The sequence below is a fragment of the Lissotriton helveticus genome, chromosome 11, assembly GCF_964261635.1.
Source record: "Lissotriton helveticus chromosome 11, aLisHel1.1, whole genome shotgun sequence".
NCBI lineage: Eukaryota > Metazoa > Chordata > Amphibia > Caudata > Salamandridae > Lissotriton > Lissotriton helveticus.
Genome location: NC_136072.1, coordinates 710,152,870 through 710,177,970, shown reverse-complemented (window position 1 = coordinate 710,177,970; position 25,101 = coordinate 710,152,870). Strand labels below are relative to the sequence as shown.

The window sequence follows — 25,101 nt, the reverse complement described above, 5'->3', positions numbered from 1 at the left end:
AACGGAAGGACAGGGCACGTACCAGCAGTGCCCTGTCTCCCTCACTTATTTCGCATGCTTTCATACAATTAATAAAAATAGCAACACGCATCACTCAAAGTGAGTGACAGGGCACAGATGAGCAGTAATCAATCACTGCACATTTCTGCCCTCTTTTCCCTATATTACGGCTCTGGAATGGGCCCTTAAGTGTACTCAGAAAGAGTCCGAAAGCCTAAACAAGACACGCTACATAAAAAAATGACTCTTTTCGTGACTCGTCAAGATCAGGCAGGACAGGTCCAGACTACGAACACTTCCGAGCCACCTGCTCTCTAAAACACTTCCTGAGTGTTGAAATTGTCTTAATGTTTACATTTAGTTTGAGTTTTTGCTGTTTAACTCTGTTATTTGATGAGGATTGCGTAACGAGAAGTGAACATTTCCTTATCAAACCAAATGGTGTTCATGAAAAATCGCGCGAGGCTGCAAGCAGGATTCGGACCTGTGCAGGGAAACCCCATTGATTTCGAGTCCAACGCCTTAACCACTCGGCCATCGCAGCTCCATGTTGTCGTATATGAGCCATGCACTGCTCACGTCAGACCGAGACCTAAAAAATAAAGTAACCGAAGGAAGGGGCAGGTACCAGCAGTGCTCTGTTGCCCTCACTTATTTCGCTTGCTTTCATACAATTAATAAAAATAGCAACACGTATCACTCAAAGTGAGTGACAGAGCACAGATGAGCAGTAATCAATCACTGCGCATATCTACCCTCTTTTCCCTATATTATGGTGCTGGGACCGGGCCCTTAAGTGTACTCAGAAAGAGTCCAAAAGCCTAAACAAGACACTCTACATATAAAAAAATCACTCTTTTCGTGACTCGTCAAGATCAGGTAGGACAGGTCCAGACTACGAACCCTTCGAACCACCTGCTCTCTAAAACACTTCCTGAGTGTTGAAATCGTCTTAATGTTTACATTTAGTTTGAGTTTTTGCTGTTTAACTCTGAGACTTGATGAGGATTGCGTAACGAGAAGTGAACATTTCCTTAACAAACCAAATGGTGTTCATGCAAAATCCCCCGATGCTGCAAGCAGGATTCGAACCTGCGCAAGGAAACCCCATTGAATTTCGAGTCGAACGCCTTAACCACTCGGCCATCGCAGCTCCATTAGTTTGATGTCACTGTTGTCGTATATGAGCCATGCGCTGCTCACGTCAGGCCGAGACCTAAAAAATAAAGTAATAAAAGGATGGGGCAGGAACCAGCAGTGCCCTGTTGCCCTCACTTATTTCACATGCTTTCATACAATTAATAAAAATAGCAACACGTATCACTCAAAGTGAGTGACAGGGCACAGATGAGTGGTAATCATTCACTGTGCATTTCTACCCTCGTTTCCCTCTATTACGGCGGTGGCAACGGGCCCTTAAGTGTACTCAGAAAAAGTCCAAAAGCCTAAACAAGACACACTTCATAAAAAAAATTACTCTTTTCCTGACTTGTCTAGATCAGGCAGGACAGGTCCAGACTACAAACCCTTCCTAGCCACCTGCTCTCTGAAACACTTCCTGGGTGTAGAAATTGTCTCAATGTTTACATCTAGTTTTAGTTTTTGCCGTTTAACTCTGTGACTTGATGAGGATTGCATAACGAGAAGTGAACATTTACTTAACTAAACCAAATGGTGTTCATGCAAAATCTCATGACGCTGCAAGCAGGATTCGAACCTACGCGGGGAAACCCCATTGGATTTCAAGTCCAACACCTTAACCACTCGGCCATCGCAGCTGTGTGAGTATGATGTCACTGTTGTTGTATACAAGCCATGCGCTGCTCACATCAGGCCGAGACCTAAAAATTAAAGTAACGGAAGGACGGGGCAAGTACCAGCAGTGCCCTGTCTCCCTCACTTATTTCGCATGCTTTCATACAATTAATAAAAATAGCAACACGCATCACTCAAAGTGAGTGACAGGGCACAGATGAGCAGTAATCAATCACTGCACATTCCTACCCTCTTTTCCCTATATTACGACGCTGGGAATGGGCACTTAAGAGTACTCAGAAAGAGTCCAAATGCCTAAACAAGACACGCTACATAAAAAAATTACTCTTTTTGTGACTCGTCAAGATCAGGCAGGACAGGTCCAGACTACGAACCCTTCCAAACCACCTGCTCTCTAAAACACTTCCTGAGTGTTGAAATTGTCTTAATGTTTACATTTAGTTTGAGTTTTTGCAGTTTAACTCTGTGACTTGATGAGGATTGCGTAACGAGAAGTGAACATTTCCTTAACAAACCAAATGGAGTTCGTGCAAAATCACCCGATGCTGCAAGCAGGATTCGAACCTGCGCAGGGAAACCCCATTGAATTTCGAGTCCAACGCCTTAACCACTCGGCCATCGCAGCTCCATGAGTAGGATGTCACTGTTGTCGAATATGAGCCATGCGCTGCTCACGTCAGGCCGAGACCTAAAAAATAAAGTAACAAAAGGACGGGGCAGGAACCAGCAGTGCCCTGTTGCCCTCACTTATTTCACATGCTTTCATACAATTAATAAAAATAGCAACACGTATCACTCAAAGTGAGTGACAGGGCACAGATGAGCGGTAATCATTCACTGTGCATTTCTACCCTCTTTTCCCTCTATTACGGCGGTGGCAACGGGCCCTTAAGTGTACTCAGAAAAAGTCCAAAAGCCTAAACAAGACACGCTTCATGAAAAAAAATTACTCTTTTCCTGACTTGTCTAGATCAGGCAGGGCAGGTGCAGACTACAAACCCTTCCTAGCTACCTGCTCTCTGAAACACTTCCTGGGTTTAGAAATTGTCTCAATGTTTACATCTAGTTTGAGTTTTTGCCGTTTAACTCTGTGACTTGATGAGGATTGCATAACGAGAAGTGAACATTTACTTAACTAAACCAAATGGTGTTCATGCAAAATCTCATGACGCTGCAAGCAGGATTCGAACCTACGTGGGGAAACCCCATTGGAATTCAAGTCCAACGCCTTAACCACTCAGCCATCGCAGCTCCATGAGTATGATGTCACTGTTGTCGTATATGAGCCATGCGCTGCTCACGTCAGGCAGAGACCTAAAAAATAAAGTAACATAAGGACGGGGCAGGAACCAGCAGTGCCCTGTTGCCCTCACTTATTTCACATGCTTTCATACAATTAATAAAAATAGCAAAACGTATCACTCAAAGTGAGTGATAGGGCACAGATGAGCGGTAATCATTCACTGTGCATTTCTACCCTCTTTTCCCTCTATTACGGCGGTGGCAACGGGCCCTTAAGTGTACTCAGAAAAAGTCCAAAAGCCTAAACAAGACACGCTTCATAAAAAAATTTACTCTTTTCCTGACTTGTCTAGATCAGGCAGGACAGGTCCAGACTACAAACCCTTCCTAGCCACCTGCTCTCTAAAACACTTCCTGGGTGTAGAAATTGTCTCAATGTTTACATCTAGTTTGAGTTTTTGCCGTTTAACTCTGTGACATGATGAGGATTTCATAACGAGAAGTGAACATTTACTTAACTAAACCAAATGGTGTTCATGCAAAATCACATGACGCTGCAAGAAGGATTCGAACCTGCGCAGCGAAAACCCATTGAATTTCAAGTCCAACGCCTTAACCACTCTGCCATCGCAGCTGCATGAGAATGATGTCACTGTTGTCGTATACGAGCCATGCGCTGCTCACATCAGGCCGAGACCTAAAAATTAAAGTAACGGAAGGACGGGGCACGTACCAGCAGTGCCCTGTCTCCCTCACTTATTTCGCATGCTTTCATACAATTAATAAAAATACTAGCACGCATCACTCAAAGTGAGTGACAGGGCACAGATGAGCAGTAATCAATCACTGCACATTTCTGCCCTCTTTTCCGTATATTACGGCTCTGGAATGGGCCCTTAAGTGTACTCAGAAAGAGTCCAAAAGCCTAAACAAGACACGCTACATAAAAAAATTACTCTTTTCGTGACTCGTCAAGATCAGGCAGGACAGGTCCAGACTACGAACCCTTCCGAGCCACCTGCTCTCTAAAACACTTCCTGAGTGTTGAAATTGTCTTAATGTTTACATTTAGTTTGAGTTTTTGCTGTTTAACTCTGTTACTTGATGAGGATTGCGTAACGAGAAGTGAACATTTCCTTATCAAACCAAATGGTGTTCATGAAAAATCGAACAAGGCTGCAAGCAGGATTCGGACCTGCGCAGGGAAACCCCATTGATTTCGAGTCCAACGCCTTAACCACTCGGCCATCGCAGCTCCATGTTGTCGTATACGAGCCATGCACTGCTCACGTCAGTCCGAGACCTAAAAAATAGAGCAACGGAAGGACGGGGCAGGTACCAGCCGTGCCCTGTTGCCCTCACTTATTTCGCATGCTTTCATACAATTAATAAAAATAGCAACACGTATCACTCAAAGTGAGTGACAGGGCACAGATGAGCAGTAACCAATCACTGAACCTTTCTACCCTCTTTTCCCTATATTACGGTGGTGGCAACGGGCCCTTAAGTGTACTCAGAAAGAGTCCAAAAGAATAAACAAGACACGCTACATAAAAAAATTACTCTTTTCGTGACTCATCAAGATCAGGCAGGACAGGTCCAGACTACGAACCCTTTCAAGCCACCTGCTCTCTAAAACACTTCCTGGGTGTGGAAATTGTCTCAATGTTTACATCTAGTTTGAGTTTGTGTCGTTTAACTCTGTGACTTGATGATGATTGCATAACGAGAAGTGAACATTTACTTAACTAAACCACATGGTGTTCATGCAAAATCTCATGAGGCTGCAAGCTGGATTCCAAACTACGACGGGAAACCCCATTGGATTTCAAGTCCAACGCCTTAACCACTCGGCCATCGCAGCTGCGTGAGTATGATGTCACTGTTGTCGTATACGAGCCATGCGCTGCTCACATCAGGCCGAGACCTAAAAATTAAAGTAACGGAAGGACGGGGCACGTACCAGCAGTGCCCTGTCTCCCTCACTCATTTCGCATGCTTTCATACAATCAATAAAAATATCAACACGCATCACTCAAAGTGAGTGACAGGGCACAGATGAGCGGTAATCAATCATTGCACATTTCTACCCTCTTTTCCCTATCTTACGGCGCTGTGAATGGGCCCTTAAGAGTACTCAGAAAGAGTCCAAAAGCCTAAACAAGACACGCTACATAAAAAAATTACTCTTTTTGGGACTCGTCAAGATCAGGCAGGACAGGTTCAGACTACGAAGCCTTCCGAACCACCTGCTCTCTAAAACACTTCCTGAGTGTTGAAATTGTCTTAATGTTTACATTTAGTTTGAGTTTTTGCTGTTTAACTCTGTGACTTGATGAGAATTGCGTAACGAGAAGTGAACATTTCCTTAACAAACCAAATGGTGTTCATGTAAAATCGAACGAGGCTGCAATTAGGATTTGAAACTGCGCAGGAAAACCCCAATGGATTTCAGGTCCAACGCCTTAACCACTCAGCCATCGCAGCTTCATGAGTATGATGTCACTCTTGTCGTATATGAGCCATGCGCTGCTCACGTCAGGCCGAGACCTAAATAATAAAGTAACATAAGGACGGGGCAGGAACCAGCAGTGCCCTGTTGCCCTCACTTATTTCACATGCTTTCATACAATTAATAAAAATAGGAACACGTATCACTCAAAGTGAGTGACAGGGCACAGATGAGCGGTAATCCATCACTGCACATTCCTACCCTCTTTTCCCTATATTACGGTGCTGGGAATGGGCACTTAAGAGTACTCAGAAAGAGTCCAAATGCCTAAACAAGACACGCTACATAAAAAAATTACTCATTTTGTGACTCGTCAAGATAGGTCCAGACTACAAACCCTTCCAAACCACCTGCTCCCTTGAACACTTCCAGAGTGTTGAAATTGTCTTAATGTTTACATTTAGTTTGAACTTTTGCTGTTTAACTCTGTGACTTGATGAGGATTGACTAACGAGGAGTGAAAATGTCCTTAACAAACCAAATGGTGTTCATGCAAAATCGTACATCGCTGCAAGCAGGATTCGAACCTGCGCAGGGAAACCCCATTGGATTTCGAGTCCAACGCCTTAACCACTCGGCCATCGCAGCTCCATGAGTGTGATGTCACTGTTGTCGTATATGAGCCACTCGCTGCTCACGTCAGACCGAGACCTACAAAAATTAAAGTAACCAAAGGAAGGGGCAGGTACCTTCAGTGCTCTGTTGCCCTCACTTATTTCGATTGCTTTCATACAATTAATAAAAATAGCAACACGTATCACCCAAAGTGAGTGACAGGGCACAGATGAGCAGTAATCAATCACTGCGCATTTCTACCCTCTTTTCCCTATATTACGGCGCTGGGACCGGGCCCTTAAGTGTACTCAGAAAGAGTCCAAAAGCCTAAACAAGACACTCTACATAAAAAAAATTACTCTTTTTGTGACTCGTCAAGATCAGGCAGGACAGGTCTAGACTACGAACCCTTCCAAACCACCTGCTCTCTTGAACACTTCCTGAGTGTTGAAATTGTCTTAATGTTTACATTTAGTTTGAACTTTTGCTGTTTAACTCTGTGACTTGATGAGGATTGATTAACGAGGAGTGAAAAATTCCTTATCAAACCAAATGGTGTTCATGCAAAATCATACTTCGCTGCAAGCAGGATTCGAACCTGCGCAGGAAAACCGCATTGGATTTCGAGTCCAACGCCTTAACCACTCGGCCATCACAGCTCCATGAGTATGATGTCACTGTTGTTGTATATGAGCCATGCGCTGCTCACGTCAGACCGAGACCTAAAAAATAAAGTAACGGAAGGACGGGGCAGGTACCAGCAGTGCCCTGTTGCCCTCACTTATTTCGCATGCTTTGATACAATTAATAAAAATAGCAACACGCATCACTCAAAGTGAGTGACAGGGGACAGATGAGCAGTAATCAATCACTGGCATTTCTACCCTCTTTTCCCTATATTACGGTGCTGGGACCGGGCCCTTAAGTGTACTCAGAAGAGTCCAAAAGCCTAAACAAGAAACTCTACATAAAAAAAATTACTCTTTTCGTAACTCGTCAATATCAGGCAGGACAGGTCCAGACTACGAACCCTTCAAACCACCTGCTCTCTAAAACACTTCCTGAGTGTTGAAATTGTCTTAATGTTTACATTTAGTTTGAGTTTTTGCTGTTTAACTCTGTGACTTGATGAGGATTGCGTAACGAGAAGTAACATTTCCTTAACAAACCAAATGGTGTTCATGCAAAATCGCCCGATGCTGCAAGCAGGAATCGAACCTGCGCAGGGAAACCCCATTGAATTTCGAATCCAGCGCCTTAACCACACGGCCATCGCAGCTCCATGAATATGAAGTCACTGTTGTCGTATATGAGCCATGCGCTGCTCACGTCAGGCCGAGACCTAAAAAATAAAGTAACATAAGGACGGGGCAGGAACCAGCAGTGCCCTGTTGCCCTCACTTATTTCACATGCTTTCATACAATTAATAAAAATAGCAAAACGTATCACTCAAAGTGAGTGACAGGGCACAGATGAGCGGTAATCATTCACTGTGCATTTCTACCCTCTTTTCCTTCTATTACGGCGGTGGCAACGGGCCCTTAAGTGTACTCAGAAAAAGTCCAAAAGCCTAAACAAGACACGCTTCATAAAAAAAATTACTCTTTTCCTGACTTGTCTAGATCAGGCAGGACAGGTCCAGACTACAAACCCTTCCTAGCCACCTGCTCTCTAAAACACTTCCTGGGTGTAGAAATTGTCTCAATGTTTACATCTAGTTTGAGTTTTTGCCGTTTAACTCTGTGACTTGATGAGGATTGCATAACGAGAAGTGAACATTTACTTAACTAAACCAAATGGTGTTCATGCAAAATCTCATGATGCTGCAAGCAGGATTCGAACCTACGCGGGGAAACTCCATTGGATTTCAAGTCCAACGCCTTAACCACTCGGTCATCGCAGCTGCGTGAGTATGATGTCACTGTTGTCGTATACGAGCCATGCGCTGCTCACATCAGGCCGAGACCTAAAAATTAAAGTAACGGAAGGACAGGGCACGTACCAGCAGTGCCCTGTCTCCCTCACTTATTTTGCATGCTTTCATACAATTAATAAAAATAGCAACATGCATCACTCAAAGTGAGTGACAGGGCACAGATGAGCAGTAATCAATCACTGCACATTTCTGCCCTCTTTTCCCTATATTACGGCTCTGGAATGGGCCCTTAAGTGTACCCAGAAAGAGTCCAAAAGCCTAAACAAGACACGCTACATAAAAAAATTACTCTTTTCGTGACTCGTCAAGATCAGGCAGGACAGGTCCAGACTACGAACCCTCCCGAGCCACCTGCTCTCTAAAACACTTCCTGAGTGTTGAATTTGTCTTAATGTTTACATTTAGTTTGAACTTTTGCTGTTTAACTCTGTGACTTGATGAGTATTGACTAACGAGGAGTGAAAATGTCCTTAACAAACCAAATGGTGTTCATGCAAAATCGTACATCGCTGCAAGCAGGATTCGAACCTGCGCAGGGAAACCCCATTGAATTTCGAGTCCAACGCCTTAACCATCCGGCCATCGCAGCTCCATGAATATGATGTCACTGTTGTCGTATATGAGCCATGCGCTGCTCACGTCAGGCCGAGACCTAAAAAATAAAGTAACATAAGGACGAGGCAGGAACCAGCAGTGACCTGTTGCCCTCACTTATTTCACATGCTTTCATACAATTAATAAAAATAGGAACACGTATCACTCAAAGTGAGTGACAGGGCACAGATGAGCGGTAATCCATCACTGCACATTCCTACCCTCTTTTCCCTATATTACGGTGCTGGGAATGGGCACTTAAGAATACTCAGAAAGAGTCCAAATGCCTAAACAAGAAACGCTACATAAAAAAATTACTCTTTTTGTGACTCGTCAAGATAGGTCCAGACTACGAACCCTTCCAAACCACCTGCTCTCTTGAACACTTCCTGAGTGTTGAAATTGTCTTAATGTTTACATTTAGTTTGAACTTTTGCTGTTTAACTCTGTGACTTGATGAGGATTGACTAACGAGGAGTGAAAATGTCCTTAACAAACCAAATGGTGTTCATGCAAAATCGTACATCGCTGCAAGCAAGATTCGAACCTGCGCAGGGAAACCCCATTGGATTTCGAGTCCAATGCCTTAACCACTCAGCCATCGCAGCTCCATGAGTATGATGTCACTGTTGTCGTATATGAGCCACTCGCTGCTCACGTCAGACCGAGACCTAAAAAATAAAGTAACCGAAGGAAGGGGCAGGTACCTTCAGTGCTCTGTTGCCCTCACTTATTTCGCTTGCTTTCATACAATTAATAAAAATAGCAACACGTATCACTCAAAGTGAGTGACAGGGCACAGATGAGCGGTAATCAATCACTGCACATTCCTACCCTCTTTTCCCTATATTACGGCGCTGGGAATGGGCACTTAAGAGTACTCAGAAAGAGTCCAAATGCCTAAACAAGACACGCTACATAAAAAATATACTCTTTTTGTGACTCGTCAAGATCAGGCAGGACAGGTCTAGACTACGAACCCTTCCAAACCACCTGCTCTCTTGAACACTTCCTGAGTGTTGAAATTGTCTTAATGTTTACATTTAGTTTGAACTTTTGCTGTTTAACTCTGTGACTTGATGAGTATTGACTAACGAGGAGTGAAAATGTCCTTAACAAACCAAATGGTGTTCATGCAAAATCGTACATCGCTGCAAGCAGGATTCGAACCTGCGCAGGGAAACCCCATTGAATTTCGAGTCCAACGCCTTAACCATCCGGCCATCGCAGCTCCATGAATATGATGTCACTGTTGTCGTATATGAGCCATGCGCTGCTCACGTCAGGCCGAGACCTAAAAAATAAAGTAACATAAGGACGAGGCAGGAACCAGCAGTGACCTGTTGCCCTCACTTATTTCACATGCTTTCATACAATTAATAAAAATAGGAACACGTATCACTCAAAGTGAGTGACAGGGCACAGATGAGCGGTAATCCATCACTGCACATTCCTACCCTCTTTTCCCTATATTACGGTGCTGGGAATGGGCACTTAAGAATACTCAGAAAGAGTCCAAATGCCTAAACAAGAAACGCTACATAAAAAAATTACTCTTTTTGTGACTCGTCAAGATAGGTCCAGACTACGAACCCTTCCAAACCACCTGCTCTCTTGAACACTTCCTGAGTGTTGAAATTGTCTTAATGTTTACATTTAGTTTGAACTTTTGCTGTTTAACTCTGTGACTTGATGAGGATTGACTAACGAGGAGTGAAAATGTCCTTAACAAACCAAATGGTGTTCATGCAAAATCGTACATCGCTGCAAGCAAGATTCGAACCTGCGCAGGGAAACCCCATTGGATTTCGAGTCCAATGCCTTAACCACTCAGCCATCGCAGCTCCATGAGTATGATGTCACTGTTGTCGTATATGAGCCACTCGCTGCTCACGTCAGACCGAGACCTAAAAAATAAAGTAACCGAAGGAAGGGGCAGGTACCTTCAGTGCTCTGTTGCCCTCACTTATTTCGCTTGCTTTCATACAATTAATAAAAATAGCAACACGTATCACTCAAAGTGAGTGACAGGGCACAGATGAGCGGTAATCAATCACTGCACATTCCTACCCTCTTTTCCCTATATTACGGCGCTGGGAATGGGCACTTAAGAGTACTCAGAAAGAGTCCAAATGCCTAAACAAGACACGCTACATAAAAAATATACTCTTTTTGTGACTCGTCAAGATCAGGCAGGACAGGTCTAGACTACGAACCCTTCCAAACCACCTGCTCTCTTGAACACTTCCTGAGTGTTGAAATTGTCTTAATGTTTACATTTAGTTTGAACTTTTGCTGTTTAACTCTGTGACTTGATGAGGATTGATTAACGAGGAGTGAAAAATTCCTTATCAAACCAAATGGTGTTCATGCAAAATCATACTTCGCTGCAAGCAGGATTCGAACCTGCGCAGGAAAACCGCATTGGATTTCGAGTCCAACGCCTTAACCACTCGGCCATCACAGCTCCATGAGTATGATGTCACTGTTGTTGTATATGAGCCATGCGCTGCTCACGTCAGACCGAGACCTAAAAAATAAAGTAACGGAAGGACGGGGCAGGTACCAGCAGTGCCCTGTTGCCCTCACTTATTTCGCATGCTTTGATACAATTAATAAAAATAGCAACACGCATCACTCAAAGTGAGTGACAGGGGACAGATGAGCAGTAATCAATCACTGGCATTTCTACCCTCTTTTCCCTATATTACGGTGCTGGGACCGGGCCCTTAAGTGTACTCAGAAGAGTCCAAAAGCCTAAACAAGAAACTCTACATAAAAAAAATTACTCTTTTCGTGACTCGTCAATATCAGGCAGGACAGGTCCAGACTACGAACCCTTCAAACCACCTGCTCTCTAAAACACTTCCTGAGTGTTGAAATTGTCTTAATGTTTACATTTAGTTTGAGTTTTTGCTGTTTAACTCTGTGACTTGATGAGGATTGCGTAACGAGAAGTAACATTTCCTTAACAAACCAAATGGTGTTCATGCAAAATCGCCCGATGCTGCAAGCAGGAACCGAACCTGCGCAGGGAAACCCCATTGAATTTCGAATCCAGCGCCTTAACCACACGGCCATCGCAGCTCCATGAATATGAAGTCACTGTTGTCGTATATGAGCCATGCGCTGCTCACGTCAGGCCGAGACCTAAAAAATAAAGTAACATAAGGACGGGGCAGGAACCAGCAGTGCCCTGTTGCCCTCACTTATTTCACATGCTTTCATACAATTAATAAAAATAGCAAAACGTATCACTCAAAGTGAGTGACAGGGCACAGATGAGCGGTAATCATTCACTGTGCATTTCTACCCTCTTTTCCCTCTATTACGGCGGTGGCAACGGGCCCTTAAGTGTACTCAGAAAAAGTCCAAAAGCCTAAACAAGACACGCTTCATAAAAAAAATTACTCTTTTCCTGACTTGTCTAGATCAGGCAGGACAGGTCCAGACTACAAACCCTTCCTAGCCACCTGCTCTCTAAAACACTTCCTGGGTGTAGAAATTGTCTCAATGTTTACATCTAGTTTGAGTTTTTGCCGTTTAACTCTGTGACTTGATGAGGATTGCATAACGAGAAGTGAACATTTACTTAACTAAACCAAATGGTGTTCATGCAAAATCTCATGATGCTGCAAGCAGGATTCGAACCTACGCAGGGAAACTCTATTGGATTTCAAGTCCAACGCCTTAACCACTCGGTCATCGCAGCTGCGTGAGTATGATGTCACTGTTGTCGTATACGAGCCATGCGCTGCTCAAGTCAGACCGAGACCTAAAAAATAAAGCAACGGAAGGACGGGGCAGGTACCAGCAGTGCCCTGTTGCCCTCACTTATTTTGCATGCTTTCATACAATTAATAAAAATAGCAACATGCATCACTCAAAGTGAGTGACAGGGCACAGATGAGCAGTAATCAATCACTGCACATTTCTGCCCTCTTTTCCCTATATTACGGCTCTGGAATGGGCCCTTAAGTGTACCCAGAAAGAGTCCAAAAGCCTAAACAAGACACGCTACATAAAAAAATTACTCTTTTCGTGACTCGTCAAGATCAGGCAGGACAGGTCCAGACTACGAACCCTCCCGAGCCACCTGCTCTCTAAAACACTTCCTGAGTGTTGAATTTGTCTTAATGTTTACATTTAGTTTGAACTTTTGCTGTTTAACTCTGTGACTTGATGAGTATTGACTAACGAGGAGTGAAAATGTCCTTAACAAACCAAATGGTGTTCATGCAAAATCGTACATCGCTGCAAGCAGGATTCGAACCTGCGCAGGGAAACCCCATTGAATTTCGAGTCCAACGCCTTAACCATCCGGCCATCGCAGCTCCATGAATATGATGTCACTGTTGTCGTATATGAGCCATGCGCTGCTCACGTCAGGCCGAGACCTAAAAAATAAAGTAACATAAGGACGAGGCAGGAACCAGCAGTGACCTGTTGCCCTCACTTATTTCACATGCTTTCATACAATTAATAAAAATAGGAACACGTATCACTCAAAGTGAGTGACAGGGCACAGATGAGCGGTAATCCATCACTGCACATTCCTACCCTCTTTTCCCTATATTACGGTGCTGGGAATGGGCACTTAAGAATACTCAGAAAGAGTCCAAATGCCTAAACAAGAAACGCTACATAAAAAAATTACTCTTTTTGTGACTCGTCAAGATAGGTCCAGACTACGAACCCTTCCAAACCACCTGCTCTCTTGAACACTTCCTGAGTGTTGAAATTGTCTTAATGTTTACATTTAGTTTGAACTTTTGCTGTTTAACTCTGTGACTTGATGAGGATTGACTAACGAGGAGTGAAAATGTCCTTAACAAACCAAATGGTGTTCATGCAAAATCGTACATCGCTGCAAGCAAGATTCGAACCTGCGCAGGGAAACCCCATTGGATTTCGAGTCCAATGCCTTAACCACTCAGCCATCGCAGCTCCATGAGTATGATGTCACTGTTGTCGTATATGAGCCACTCGCTGCTCACGTCAGACCGAGACCTAAAAAATAAAGTAACCGAAGGAAGGGGCAGGTACCTTCAGTGCTCTGTTGCCCTCACTTATTTCGCTTGCTTTCATACAATTAATAAAAATAGCAACACGTATCACCCAAAGTGAGTGACAGGGCACAGATGAGCAGTAATCAATCACTGCGCATTTCTACCCTCTTTTCCCTATATTACGGCGCTGGGACCGGGCCCTTAAGTGTACTCAGAAAGAGTCCAAAAGCCTAAACAAGACACTCTACATAAAAAAAATTACTCTTTTCGTGACTCGTCAAGATCATGCAGGACAGGTCAAGACTACGAACCATTCGAACCACCTGCTCTCTAAAACACTTCCTGAGTGTTGAAATTGTCTTAATGTTTACATTTAGTTTGAGTTTTTGCTGTTTAACTCTGTGACTTGATGAGGATTGCGTAACGAGAAGTGAACATTTCCTTAACAAACCAAATGGAGTTCATGCAAAATCACCCGATGCTGCAAGAAGGATTCGAACCTGCGCAGGGAAACCCCATTGAATTTCGAGTCCAACGCCTTAACCACTCGGCCATCACAGCTCCATGAGTAGGATGTCACTGTTGTCGTATATGAGCCATGCGCTGCTCACGTCAGGCCGAGACCTAAAAAATAAAGTAACAAAAGGACAGGGCAGGAACCAGCAGTGCCCTGTTGCCCTCACTTATTTCACATGCTTTCATACAATTAATAAAAATAGCAACACGTATCACTCAAAGTGAGTGACAGGGCACAGATGAGCGGTAATCATTCACTGTGCATTTCTACCCTCTTTTCCCTCTATTACGGCGGTGGCAACGGGCCCTTAAGTGTACTCAGAAAAAGTCCAAAAGCCTAAACAAGACACGCTTCATGAAAAAAAATTACTCTTTTCCTGACTTGTCTAGATCAGGCAGGACAGGTGCAGATTACAAACCCTTCCTAGCCACCTGCTCTCTGAAACACTTCCTCGGCTAAGACATTGTCTCAATGTTTACATCTAGTTTGAGTTTTTGCCGTTTAACTCTGTGACTTGATGAGGATTGCATAACGAGAAGTGAACATTTACTTAACTAAACCAAATGGTGTTCATGCAAAATCTCATGACGCTGCAAGCAGGATTCGAACCTACGCAGAGAAACCCCATTGGAATTCAAGTCCAACACCTTAACCACTCGGCCATCGCAGCTCCATGAGTATGATGTCACTGTTGTCGTATATGAGCCATGCGCTGCTCACGTCAGGCAGAGACCTAAAAAATAAAGTAACATAAGGACGGGGCAGGAACCAGCAGTGCCCTGTTGCCCTCACTTATTTCACATGCTTTCATACAATTAATAAAAATAGCAAAACGTATCACTCAAAGTGAGTGATAGGGCACAGATGAGCGGTAATCATTCACTGTGCATTTCTACCCTCTTTTCCCTCTATTACGGCGGTGGCAACGGGCCCTTAACCACTTGGCTGCTATGCGTTTTCCCCCCCGGTGCTGGGATCCCCCATTTTCCATTATTCATGACGAGCTGGGCTCGTCATGAGCGTGCGAGGAGGCTACACCATGACGAGCCCAGCTCGTCATGAGCGTGGAAGGGGTTAAGTGTACTCAGAAAAAGTCCAAAAGCCTAAACAAGACACGCTTCATAAAAAAAATTACTCTTTTCCTGACTTGTCTAGATCAGGCAGGACAGGTCCAGACTACAAACCCTTCCTAGCCACCTGCTCTCTAAAACACTTCCTGGGTGTAGAAATTGTCTCAATGTTTACATCTAGTTTGAGTTTTTGCCGTTTAACTCTGTGACTTGATGAGGATTTCATAACGAGAAGTGAACATTTACTTAACTAAACCAAATGGTGTTCATGCAAAATCTCATGACGCTGCAAGCAGGATTCGAACCTACGCAGGGAAACCCCATTGGATTTCAAGTCCAACGCCTTAACCACTCAGCCATCGCAGCTGCGTGAGTATGATGTCACTGTTGTCGTATACGAGCCATGCGCTGCTCACATCAGGCCGAGACCTACAAATTATAGTAACGGAAGGACAGGGCACATATAAGCAGTGCCCTGTCTCCCTCACTTATTTCGCATGCTTTCATACAATTAATAAAAATAGCAACACGCATCACTCAAAGTGAGTGACAGGGCACAGATGAGCAGTAATCAATCACTGCACATTTCCGCCCTCTTTTCCCTATATTACGGCTCTGGAATGGGCCCTTAAGTGTACTCAGAAAGAGTCCAAAAGCCTAAACAAGACACGCTACATTAAAAAATTACTCTTTTCGTGACTCATCAAGATCAGGCAGGACAGGTCCAGACTACGAACCCTTCCGAGCCACCTGCTCTCTAAAACACTTCCTGAGTGTTGAAATTGTCTTAATGTTTACATTTAGTTTGAGTTTTTGCTGTTTAACTCTGTTCCTTGATGAGGATTGCGTAACGAGAAGTGAACATTTCCTGATCAAACCAAATGGTGTTCATGCAAAATCGCACGAGGCTGCAAGCAGGATTCGGACCTGTGCAGGGAAACCCCATTGATTTCGAGTCCAACGCCTTAACCACTCGGCCATCGCAGCTCCATGATTATGATGTCACTGTTGTCGTATATGAGCCATGTGCTGCTCACGTCAGGCCGAGACCTAAAAAATAAAGTAACATAAGGACCGGGCAGGAACCAGCAGTGCCCTGTTGCCCTCACTTATTTCGCTTGCTTTCATACAATTAATAAAAACTAGCAACACGTATCACTCAAAGTGAGTGACAGGGCACAGATGAGCAGTAATCAATCACTGCGCATTTCTATCCTCTTTTCCCTATATTACGGCGCTGGGACCAGTCCCTTAAGTGTACTCAGAAAGAGTCCAAAAGCCTAAACAAGACACTCTACATAAAACAAATTACTCTTTTCGTGACTCGTCAAGATCAGGCAGGACAGGTCCAGACTATGAACACTTCAAACCACCTGCTCTCTAAAACACTTCCTGAGTGTTGAAATTGTCTTAATGTTTACATTTAGTTTGAGTTTTTGCTGTTTAACTCTGTGACTTGATGAGGATTGCGTAACGAGAAGTGAACATTTCCTTAACAAACCAAATGGTGTTCATGCAAAATCGCACGACGCTGCAAGCAGGATTCCGACCTGCGCGGGGAAACCCCTTTGGATTTCAAGTCCAACGCCTTAACCACTCGGCCATCGCAGCTGCGTGAGTATGAAGTCACTGTTGTCGTATACGAGCCATGCGCTGCTCACATCAGACCGAGACCTAAAAATTAAAGTAACGGAAGGACGGGGCACGTACCAGCAGTGCCCTGTCTCCCTCACTTATTTCGCATGCTTTCATACAATTAATAAAAATAGCAACACGCATCACTCAAAGTGAGTGACAGGGCACAGATGAGCAGTAATCAATCACTGCACATTTCTGCCCTCTATTCCCTATATTACGGCTCTGAAAGGGGCCCTTAAGTGTACTCAGAAAGAGTTCAAAAGCCTAAACAAGACACGCTACATAAAAAAATTACTCTTTTCGTGACTCGTCAAGATCAGGCAGGACAGGTCCAGACTACGAACCCTTCCGAGCCACCTGCTCTCTAAAACACTTCCTGAGTGTTGAAATTGTCTTAATGTTTACATTTAGTTTGAGTTTTTGCTGTTTAACTCTGTTACTTGATGAGGATTGTGTAACAATAAGTGAACATTTCCTTATCAAACCAAATGGTGTTCATGAAAAATCGCACGAGGCTGCAAGCAGGATTCGGACCTGCGCAGAAAAACCCCATTGATTTCGAGTCCAACGCCTTAACCACTCGGCCATCGCAGCTCCATGTTGTCGTATACGAGCCATGCACTGCTCACGTCAGACTAAGACCTAAAAAGTAGAGCAACGGAAGGACGGGGCAGGTACCAGCAGTGCCCTGTTGCCCTCACTTATTTCGCATGCTTTCATACAATTAATAAAAATAGCAACACGTATCACTCAAAGTGAGTGACAGGGCACAGATGAGCAGTAATCAATCACTGCGCATTTCTACCCTCTTTTCCCTATATTACGGCGCTGGGACAGGGACCTCAAGTGTACTCAGAAAGAGTCCAAAAGCCTAAACAAGACACTCTACATAAAAAAATTTACTCTTTTCGTGACTCGTCAAGATCAGGCAGGACAGGTCCAGACTACGAACCCTTCCGAACCACCTGCTCTATAAAACACTTCCTGAGTGTTGAAATTGTCTTAATGTTTACATTTAGTTTGAGTTTTTGCTGTTTAACTCTGTGACTTGATTAGGATTGCATAACGAGAAGTGAACATTTACTTAACTAAACCAAATGGTGTTCATGCAAAATCTCATGACGCTGCACGCAGGATTCAAACCTACGCGGGGAAACCCCATTGGATTTCAAGTCCAACGGCTTAACCACTCGTCCATCGCAGCTGCATGAGTATGATGTCACTGTTGTCGTATACGAGCCATGCGCTGCTCACATCAGGCCGAGACCTAAAAATTAAAGTAACGGAAGGACAGGGCACGTACCAGCAGTGCCCTGTCTCCCTCACTTATTTCGCATGCTTTCATACAATTAATAAAAATAGCAACACGCATCACTCAAAGTGAGTGACAGGGCACAGATGAGCAGTAATCAATCACTGCACATTTCTGCCCTCTTTTCCCTATATTACGGCTCTGGAATGGGCCCTTAAGTGTACTCAGAAAGAGTCCGAAAGCCTAAACAAGACACGCTACATAAAAAAATGACTCTTTTCGTGACTCGTCAAGATCAGGCAGGACAGGTCCAGACTACGAACACTTCCGAGCCACCTGCTCTCTAAAACACTTCCTGAGTGTTGAAATTGTCTTAATGTTTACATTTAGTTTGAGTTTTTGCTGTTTAACTCTGTTATTTGATGAGGATTGCGTAACGAGAAGTGAACATTTCCTTATCAAACCAAATGGTGTTCATGAAAAATCGCGCGAGGCTGCAAGCAGGATTCGGACCTGTGCAGGGAAACCCCATTGATTTCGAGTCCAACGCCTTAACCACTCGGCCATCGCAGCTCCATGTTGTCGTATATGAGCCATGCACTGCTCACGTCAGACCGAGACCTAAAAAATAAAGTAACCGAAGGAAGGGGCAGGTACCAGCAGTGCTCTGTTGCCCTCACTTATTTCGCTTGCTTTCATACAATTAATAAAAATAGCAACACGTATCACTCAAAGTGAGTGACAGAGCACAGATGAGCAGTAATCAATCACTGCGCATATCTACCCTCTTTTCCCTATATTATGGTGCTGGGACCGGGCCCTTAAGTGTACTCAGAAAGAGTCCAAAAGCCTAAACAAGACACTCTACATATAAAAAAATCACTCTTTTCGTGACTCGTCAAGATCAGGTAGGACAGGTCCAGACTACGAACCCTTCGAACCACCTGCTCTCTAAAACACTTCCTGAGTGTTGAAATCGTCTTAATGTTTACATTTAGTTTGAGTTTTTGCTGTTTAACTCTGAGACTTGATGAGGATTGCGTAACGAGAAGTGAACATTTCCTTAACAAACCAAATGGTGTTCATGCAAAATCCCCCGATGCTGCAAGCAGGATTCGAACCTGCGCAAGGAAACCCCATTGAATTTCGAGTCGAACGCCTTAACCACTCGGCCATCGCAGCTCCATTAGTTTGATGTCACTGTTGTCGTATATGAGCCATGCGCTGCTCACGTCAGGCCGAGACCTAAAAAATAAAGTAATAAAAGGATGGGGCAGGAACCAGCAGTGCCCTGTTGCCCTCACTTATTTCACATGCTTTCATACAATTAATAAAAATAGCAACACGTATCACTCAAAGTGAGTGACAGGGCACAGATGAGTGGTAATCATTCACTGTGCATTTCTACCCTCGTTTCCCTCTATTACGGCGCTGGCAACGGGCCCTTAAGTGTACTCAGAAAAAGTCCAAAAGCCTAAACAAGACACACTTCATAAAAAAAATTACTCTTTTCCTGACTTGTCTAGATCAGGCAGGACAGGTCCAGACTACAAACCCTTCCTAGCCACCTGCTCTCTGAAACACTTCCTGGGTGTAGAAATTGTCTCAATGTTTACATCTAGTTTTAGTTTTTGCCGTTTAACTCTGTGACTTGATGAGGATTGCATAACGAGAAGTGAACATTTACTTAACTAAACCAAATGGTGTTCATGCAAAATCTCATGACGCTGCAAGCAGGATTCGAACCTACGCGGGGAAACCCCATTGGATTTCAAGTCCAACACCTTAACCACTCGGCCATCGCAGCTGTGTGAGTATGATGTCACTGTTGTTGTATACAAGCCATGCGCTGCTCACATCAGGCCGAGACCTAAAAATTAAAGTAACGGAAGGACGGGGCAAGTACCAGCAGTGCCCTGTCTCCCTCACTTATTTCGCATGCTTTCATACAATTAATAAAAATAGCAACACGCATCACTCAAAGTGAGTGACAGGGCACAGATGAGCAGTAATCAATCACTGCACATTCCTACCCTCTTTTCCCTATATTACGACGCTGGGAATGGGCACTTAAGAGTACTCAGAAAGAGTCCAAATGCCTAAACAAGACACGCTACATAAAAAAATTACTCTTTTTGTGACTCGTCAAGATCAGGCAGGACAGGTCCAGACTACGAACCCTTCCAAACCACCTGCTCTCTAAAACACTTCCTGAGTGTTGAAATTGTCTTAATGTTTACATTTAGTTTGAGTTTTTGCAGTTTAACTCTGTGACTTGATGAGGATTGCGTAACGAGAAGTGAACATTTCCTTAACAAACCAAATGGAGTTCGTGCAAAATCACCCGATGCTGCAAGCAGGATTCGAACCTGCGCAGGGAAACCCCATTGAATTTCGAGTCCAACGCCTTAACCACTCGGCCATCGCAGCTCCATGAGTAGGATGTCACTGTTGTCGAATATGAGCCATGCGCTGCTCACGTCAGGCCGAGACCTAAAAAATAAAGTAACAAAAGGACGGGGCAGGAACCAGCAGTGCCCTGTTGCCCTCACTTATTTCACATGCTTTCATACAATTAATAAAAATAGCAACACGTATCACTCAAAGTGAGTGACAGGGCACAGATGAGCGGTAATCATTCACTGTGCATTTCTACCCTCTTTTCCCTCTATTACGGCGGTGGCAACGGGCCCTTAAGTGTACTCAGAAAAAGTCCAAAAGCCTAAACAAGACACGCTTCATGAAAAAAAATTACTCTTTTCCTGACTTGTCTAGATCAGGCAGGGCAGGTGCAGACTACAAACCCTTCCTAGCTACCTGCTCTCTGAAACACTTCCTGGGTTTAGAAATTGTCTCAATGTTTACATCTAGTTTGAGTTTTTGCCGTTTAACTCTGTGACTTGATGAGGATTGCATAACGAGAAGTGAACATTTACTTAACTAAACCAAATGGTGTTCATGCAAAATCTCATGACGCTGCAAGCAGGATTCGAACCTACGTGGGGAAACCCCATTGGAATTCAAGTCCAACGCCTTAACCACTCAGCCATCGCAGCTCCATGAGTATGATGTCACTGTTGTCGTATATGAGCCATGCGCTGCTCACGTCAGGCAGAGACCTAAAAAATAAAGTAACATAAGGACGGGGCAGGAACCAGCAGTGCCCTGTTGCCCTCACTTATTTCACATGCTTTCATACAATTAATAAAAATAGCAAAACGTATCACTCAAAGTGAGTGATAGGGCACAGATGAGCGGTAATCATTCACTGTGCATTTCTACCCTCTTTTCCCTCTATTACGGCGGTGGCAACGGGCCCTTAAGTGTACTCAGAAAAAGTCCAAAAGCCTAAACAAGACACGCTTCATAAAAAAATTTACTCTTTTCCTGACTTGTCTAGATCAGGCAGGACAGGTCCAGACTACAAACCCTTCCTAGCCACCTGCTCTCTAAAACACTTCCTGGGTGTAGAAATTGTCTCAATGTTTACATCTAGTTTGAGTTTTTGCCGTTTAACTCTGTGACATGATGAGGATTTCATAACGAGAAGTGAACATTTACTTAACTAAACCAAATGGTGTTCATGCAAAATCACATGACGCTGCAAGAAGGATTCGAACCTGCGCAGCGAAAACCCATTGAATTTCAAGTCCAACGCCTTAACCACTCTGCCATCGCAGCTGCATGAGAATGATGTCACTGTTGTCGTATACGAGCCATGCGCTGCTCACATCAGGCCGAGACCTAAAAATTAAAGTAACGGAAGGACGGGGCACGTACCAGCAGTGCCCTGTCTCCCTCACTTATTTCGCATGCTTTCATACAATTAATAAAAATACTAGCACGCATCACTCAAAGTGAGTGACAGGGCACAGATGAGCAGTAATCAATCACTGCACATTTCTGCCCTCTTTTCCGTATATTACGGCTCTGGAATGGGCCCTTAAGTGTACTCAGAAAGAGTCCAAAAGCCTAAACAAGACACGCTACATAAAAAAATTACTCTTTTCGTGACTCGTCAAGATCAGGCAGGACAGGTCCAGACTACGAACCCTTCCGAGCCACCTGCTCTCTAAAACACTTCCTGAGTGTTGAAATTGTCTTAATGTTTACATTTAGTTTGAGTTTTTGCTGTTTAACTCTGTTACTTGATGAGGATTGCGTAACGAGAAGTGAACATTTCCTTATCAAACCAAATGGTGTTCATGAAAAATCGAACAAGGCTGCAAGCAGGATTCGGACCTGCGCAGGGAAACCCCATTGATTTCGAGTCCAACGCCTTAACCACTCGGCCATCGCAGCTCCATGTTGTCGTATACGAGCCATGCACTGCTCACGTCAGTCCGAGACCTAAAAAATAGAGCAACGGAAGGACGGGGCAGGTACCAGCCGTGCCCTGTTGCCCTCACTTATTTCGCATGCTTTCATACAATTAATAAAAATAGCAACACGTATCACTCAAAGTGAGTGACAGGGCACAGATGAGCAGTAACCAATCACTGAACCTTTCTACCCTCTTTTCCCTATATTACGGTGGTGGCAACGGGCCCTTAAGTGTACTCAGAAAGAGTCCAAAAGAATAAACAAGACACGCTACATAAAAAAATTACTCTTTTCGTGACTCATCAAGATCAGGCAGGACAGGTCCAGACTACGAACCCTTTCAAGCCACCTGCTCTCTAAAACACTTCCTGGGTGTGGAAATTGTCTCAATGTTTACATCTAGTTTGAGTTTGTGTCGTTTAACTCTGTGACTTGATGATGATTGCATAACGAGAAGTGAACATTTACTTAACTAAACCACATGGTGTTCATGCAAAATCTCATGAGGCTGCAAGCTGGATTCCAAACTACGACGGGAAACCCCATTGGATTTCAAGTCCAACGCCTTAACCACTCGGCCATCGCAGCTGCGTGAGTATGATGTCACTGTTGTCGTATACGAGCCATGCGCTGCTCACATCAGGCCGAGACCTAAAAATTAAAGTAACGGAAGGACGGGGCACGTACCAGCAGTGCCCTGTCTCCCTCACTCATTTCGCATGCTTTCATACAATCAATAAAAATATCAACACGCATCACTCAAAGTGAGTGACAGGGCACAGATGAGCGGTAATCAATCATTGCACATTTCTACCCTCTTTTCCCTATCTTACGGCGCTGTGAATGGGCCCTTAAGAGTACTCAGAAAGAGTCCAAAAGCCTAAACAAGACACGCTACATAAAAAAATTACTCTTTTTGGGACTCGTCAAGATCAGGCAGGACAGGTTCAGACTACGAAGCCTTCCGAACCACCTGCTCTCTAAAACACTTCCTGAGTGTTGAAATTGTCTTAATGTTTACATTTAGTTTGAGTTTTTGCTGTTTAACTCTGTGACTTGATGAGAATTGCGTAACGAGAAGTGAACATTTCCTTAACAAACCAAATGGTGTTCATGTAAAATCGAACGAGGCTGCAATTAGGATTTGAAACTGCGCAGGAAAACCCCAATGGATTTCAGGTCCAACGCCTTAACCACTCAGCCATCGCAGCTTCATGAGTATGATGTCACTCTTGTCGTATATGAGCCATGCGCTGCTCACGTCAGGCCGAGACCTAAATAATAAAGTAACATAAGGACGGGGCAGGAACCAGCAGTGCCCTGTTGCCCTCACTTATTTCACATGCTTTCATACAATTAATAAAAATAGGAACACGTATCACTCAAAGTGAGTGACAGGGCACAGATGAGCGGTAATCCATCACTGCACATTCCTACCCTCTTTTCCCTATATTACGGTGCTGGGAATGGGCACTTAAGAGTACTCAGAAAGAGTCCAAATGCCTAAACAAGACACGCTACATAAAAAAATTACTCATTTTGTGACTCGTCAAGATAGGTCCAGACTACAAACCCTTCCAAACCACCTGCTCCCTTGAACACTTCCAGAGTGTTGAAATTGTCTTAATGTTTACATTTAGTTTGAACTTTTGCTGTTTAACTCTGTGACTTGATGAGGATTGACTAACGAGGAGTGAAAATGTCCTTAACAAACCAAATGGTGTTCATGCAAAATCGTACATCGCTGCAAGCAGGATTCGAACCTGCGCAGGGAAACCCCATTGGATTTCGAGTCCAACGCCTTAACCACTCGGCCATCTCAGCTCCATGAGTATGATGTCACTGTTGTCGTATATGAGCCACTCGCTGCTCACGTCAGACCGAGACCTACAAAAATTAAAGTAACCAAAGGAAGGGGCAGGTACCTTCAGTGCTCTGTTGCCCTCACTTATTTCGATTGCTTTCATACAATTAATAAAAATAGCAACACGTATCACCCAAAGTGAGTGACAGGGCACAGATGAGCAGTAATCAATCACTGCGCATTTCTACCCTCTTTTCCCTATATTACGGCGCTGGGACCGGGCCCTTAAGTGTACTCAGAAAGAGTCCAAAAGCCTAAACAAGACACTCTACATAAAAAAAATTACTCTTTTCGTGACTCGTCAAGATCAGGCAGGACAGGTCAAGACTACGAACCCCTCGAACCACCTGCTCTCTAATACACTTCCTGAGTGTTGAAATTGTCTTAATGTTTACATTTAGTTTGAGTTTTTGCTGTTGAACTCTGTGACTTGATGAGGATTGCGTAACGAGAAGTGAACATTTCCTTAACAAACCAAATGGAGTTCATGCAAAATCACCCGCTGCTGCAAGAAGGATTCAAACCTGCGCAGGGAAACCCCATTGAATTTCGAGTCCAACGCCTTAACCACTCGGCCATCGCAGCTCCATGAGTAGGATGTCACTGTTGTCGTATATGAGCCATGCGCTGCTCACGTCAGGCCGAGACCTAAAAAATAAAGTAACAAAAGGACAGGGCAGGAACCAGCAGTGCCCTGTTGCCCTCACTTATTTCACATGCTTTCATACAATTAATAAAAATAGCAACACGTATCACTCAAAGTGAGTGACAGGGCACAGATGAGCGGTAATCATTTACTGTGCATTTCTACC

General features: G+C 44.0%; 38 non-coding genes across 38 annotated transcripts; all 38 read right to left on the bottom strand.

The window, feature by feature from the left end:
• Positions 1–463: 463 nt before the first annotated feature.
• On the bottom strand, positions 464–544 carry TRNAS-CGA (transfer RNA serine (anticodon CGA)). Its single transcript has one exon. It is a non-coding gene; the product is annotated as a tRNA-Ser (tRNA).
• A 527-nt stretch (positions 545–1,071) lies between these two features.
• TRNAS-CGA (transfer RNA serine (anticodon CGA)) lies at positions 1,072–1,153 on the bottom strand. The gene has a single exon. It is a non-coding gene; the product is annotated as a tRNA-Ser (tRNA).
• Positions 1,154–1,696: 543 nt separating this feature from the next.
• On the bottom strand, positions 1,697–1,778 carry TRNAS-UGA (transfer RNA serine (anticodon UGA)). Its single transcript has one exon. It is a non-coding gene; the product is annotated as a tRNA-Ser (tRNA).
• A 541-nt stretch (positions 1,779–2,319) lies between these two features.
• On the bottom strand, positions 2,320–2,401 carry TRNAS-CGA (transfer RNA serine (anticodon CGA)). Its single transcript has one exon. It is a non-coding gene; the product is annotated as a tRNA-Ser (tRNA).
• Positions 2,402–2,945: 544 nt separating this feature from the next.
• TRNAS-UGA (transfer RNA serine (anticodon UGA)) lies at positions 2,946–3,027 on the bottom strand. Its single transcript has one exon. It is a non-coding gene; the product is annotated as a tRNA-Ser (tRNA).
• A 543-nt stretch (positions 3,028–3,570) lies between these two features.
• Positions 3,571–3,652, bottom strand: TRNAS-UGA (transfer RNA serine (anticodon UGA)). Its single transcript has one exon. It is a non-coding gene; the product is annotated as a tRNA-Ser (tRNA).
• Positions 3,653–4,192: 540 nt separating this feature from the next.
• Positions 4,193–4,273, bottom strand: TRNAS-CGA (transfer RNA serine (anticodon CGA)). Its single transcript has one exon. It is a non-coding gene; the product is annotated as a tRNA-Ser (tRNA).
• A 527-nt stretch (positions 4,274–4,800) lies between these two features.
• Positions 4,801–4,882, bottom strand: TRNAS-UGA (transfer RNA serine (anticodon UGA)). Its single transcript has one exon. It is a non-coding gene; the product is annotated as a tRNA-Ser (tRNA).
• Positions 4,883–6,036: 1,154 nt separating this feature from the next.
• On the bottom strand, positions 6,037–6,118 carry TRNAS-CGA (transfer RNA serine (anticodon CGA)). The gene has a single exon. It is a non-coding gene; the product is annotated as a tRNA-Ser (tRNA).
• A 544-nt stretch (positions 6,119–6,662) lies between these two features.
• Positions 6,663–6,744, bottom strand: TRNAS-CGA (transfer RNA serine (anticodon CGA)). Its single transcript has one exon. It is a non-coding gene; the product is annotated as a tRNA-Ser (tRNA).
• Positions 6,745–7,282: 538 nt separating this feature from the next.
• Positions 7,283–7,364, bottom strand: TRNAS-CGA (transfer RNA serine (anticodon CGA)). The gene has a single exon. It is a non-coding gene; the product is annotated as a tRNA-Ser (tRNA).
• A 543-nt stretch (positions 7,365–7,907) lies between these two features.
• Positions 7,908–7,989, bottom strand: TRNAS-UGA (transfer RNA serine (anticodon UGA)). Its single transcript has one exon. It is a non-coding gene; the product is annotated as a tRNA-Ser (tRNA).
• Positions 7,990–8,529: 540 nt separating this feature from the next.
• TRNAS-CGA (transfer RNA serine (anticodon CGA)) lies at positions 8,530–8,611 on the bottom strand. Its single transcript has one exon. It is a non-coding gene; the product is annotated as a tRNA-Ser (tRNA).
• Positions 8,612–9,142: 531 nt separating this feature from the next.
• TRNAS-CGA (transfer RNA serine (anticodon CGA)) lies at positions 9,143–9,224 on the bottom strand. Its single transcript has one exon. It is a non-coding gene; the product is annotated as a tRNA-Ser (tRNA).
• A 541-nt stretch (positions 9,225–9,765) lies between these two features.
• TRNAS-CGA (transfer RNA serine (anticodon CGA)) lies at positions 9,766–9,847 on the bottom strand. Its single transcript has one exon. It is a non-coding gene; the product is annotated as a tRNA-Ser (tRNA).
• A 531-nt stretch (positions 9,848–10,378) lies between these two features.
• Positions 10,379–10,460, bottom strand: TRNAS-CGA (transfer RNA serine (anticodon CGA)). The gene has a single exon. It is a non-coding gene; the product is annotated as a tRNA-Ser (tRNA).
• A 541-nt stretch (positions 10,461–11,001) lies between these two features.
• Positions 11,002–11,083, bottom strand: TRNAS-CGA (transfer RNA serine (anticodon CGA)). The gene has a single exon. It is a non-coding gene; the product is annotated as a tRNA-Ser (tRNA).
• Positions 11,084–11,621: 538 nt separating this feature from the next.
• TRNAS-CGA (transfer RNA serine (anticodon CGA)) lies at positions 11,622–11,703 on the bottom strand. Its single transcript has one exon. It is a non-coding gene; the product is annotated as a tRNA-Ser (tRNA).
• A 543-nt stretch (positions 11,704–12,246) lies between these two features.
• On the bottom strand, positions 12,247–12,328 carry TRNAS-UGA (transfer RNA serine (anticodon UGA)). Its single transcript has one exon. It is a non-coding gene; the product is annotated as a tRNA-Ser (tRNA).
• Positions 12,329–12,868: 540 nt separating this feature from the next.
• Positions 12,869–12,950, bottom strand: TRNAS-CGA (transfer RNA serine (anticodon CGA)). The gene has a single exon. It is a non-coding gene; the product is annotated as a tRNA-Ser (tRNA).
• Positions 12,951–13,481: 531 nt separating this feature from the next.
• TRNAS-CGA (transfer RNA serine (anticodon CGA)) lies at positions 13,482–13,563 on the bottom strand. The gene has a single exon. It is a non-coding gene; the product is annotated as a tRNA-Ser (tRNA).
• A 541-nt stretch (positions 13,564–14,104) lies between these two features.
• TRNAS-CGA (transfer RNA serine (anticodon CGA)) lies at positions 14,105–14,186 on the bottom strand. The gene has a single exon. It is a non-coding gene; the product is annotated as a tRNA-Ser (tRNA).
• A 544-nt stretch (positions 14,187–14,730) lies between these two features.
• TRNAS-UGA (transfer RNA serine (anticodon UGA)) lies at positions 14,731–14,812 on the bottom strand. The gene has a single exon. It is a non-coding gene; the product is annotated as a tRNA-Ser (tRNA).
• A 684-nt stretch (positions 14,813–15,496) lies between these two features.
• Positions 15,497–15,578, bottom strand: TRNAS-UGA (transfer RNA serine (anticodon UGA)). Its single transcript has one exon. It is a non-coding gene; the product is annotated as a tRNA-Ser (tRNA).
• Positions 15,579–16,118: 540 nt separating this feature from the next.
• TRNAS-CGA (transfer RNA serine (anticodon CGA)) lies at positions 16,119–16,199 on the bottom strand. Its single transcript has one exon. It is a non-coding gene; the product is annotated as a tRNA-Ser (tRNA).
• A 542-nt stretch (positions 16,200–16,741) lies between these two features.
• On the bottom strand, positions 16,742–16,823 carry TRNAS-UGA (transfer RNA serine (anticodon UGA)). Its single transcript has one exon. It is a non-coding gene; the product is annotated as a tRNA-Ser (tRNA).
• Positions 16,824–17,363: 540 nt separating this feature from the next.
• TRNAS-CGA (transfer RNA serine (anticodon CGA)) lies at positions 17,364–17,444 on the bottom strand. The gene has a single exon. It is a non-coding gene; the product is annotated as a tRNA-Ser (tRNA).
• Positions 17,445–17,972: 528 nt separating this feature from the next.
• Positions 17,973–18,054, bottom strand: TRNAS-UGA (transfer RNA serine (anticodon UGA)). Its single transcript has one exon. It is a non-coding gene; the product is annotated as a tRNA-Ser (tRNA).
• A 540-nt stretch (positions 18,055–18,594) lies between these two features.
• TRNAS-CGA (transfer RNA serine (anticodon CGA)) lies at positions 18,595–18,675 on the bottom strand. Its single transcript has one exon. It is a non-coding gene; the product is annotated as a tRNA-Ser (tRNA).
• Positions 18,676–19,202: 527 nt separating this feature from the next.
• Positions 19,203–19,284, bottom strand: TRNAS-CGA (transfer RNA serine (anticodon CGA)). The gene has a single exon. It is a non-coding gene; the product is annotated as a tRNA-Ser (tRNA).
• A 543-nt stretch (positions 19,285–19,827) lies between these two features.
• TRNAS-UGA (transfer RNA serine (anticodon UGA)) lies at positions 19,828–19,909 on the bottom strand. The gene has a single exon. It is a non-coding gene; the product is annotated as a tRNA-Ser (tRNA).
• A 541-nt stretch (positions 19,910–20,450) lies between these two features.
• Positions 20,451–20,532, bottom strand: TRNAS-CGA (transfer RNA serine (anticodon CGA)). The gene has a single exon. It is a non-coding gene; the product is annotated as a tRNA-Ser (tRNA).
• A 544-nt stretch (positions 20,533–21,076) lies between these two features.
• TRNAS-UGA (transfer RNA serine (anticodon UGA)) lies at positions 21,077–21,158 on the bottom strand. The gene has a single exon. It is a non-coding gene; the product is annotated as a tRNA-Ser (tRNA).
• Positions 21,159–21,701: 543 nt separating this feature from the next.
• TRNAS-UGA (transfer RNA serine (anticodon UGA)) lies at positions 21,702–21,783 on the bottom strand. The gene has a single exon. It is a non-coding gene; the product is annotated as a tRNA-Ser (tRNA).
• Positions 21,784–22,323: 540 nt separating this feature from the next.
• TRNAS-CGA (transfer RNA serine (anticodon CGA)) lies at positions 22,324–22,404 on the bottom strand. Its single transcript has one exon. It is a non-coding gene; the product is annotated as a tRNA-Ser (tRNA).
• A 527-nt stretch (positions 22,405–22,931) lies between these two features.
• Positions 22,932–23,013, bottom strand: TRNAS-UGA (transfer RNA serine (anticodon UGA)). Its single transcript has one exon. It is a non-coding gene; the product is annotated as a tRNA-Ser (tRNA).
• A 1,154-nt stretch (positions 23,014–24,167) lies between these two features.
• On the bottom strand, positions 24,168–24,249 carry TRNAS-CGA (transfer RNA serine (anticodon CGA)). The gene has a single exon. It is a non-coding gene; the product is annotated as a tRNA-Ser (tRNA).
• A 543-nt stretch (positions 24,250–24,792) lies between these two features.
• TRNAS-CGA (transfer RNA serine (anticodon CGA)) lies at positions 24,793–24,874 on the bottom strand. Its single transcript has one exon. It is a non-coding gene; the product is annotated as a tRNA-Ser (tRNA).
• Positions 24,875–25,101: the final 227 nt, after the last annotated feature.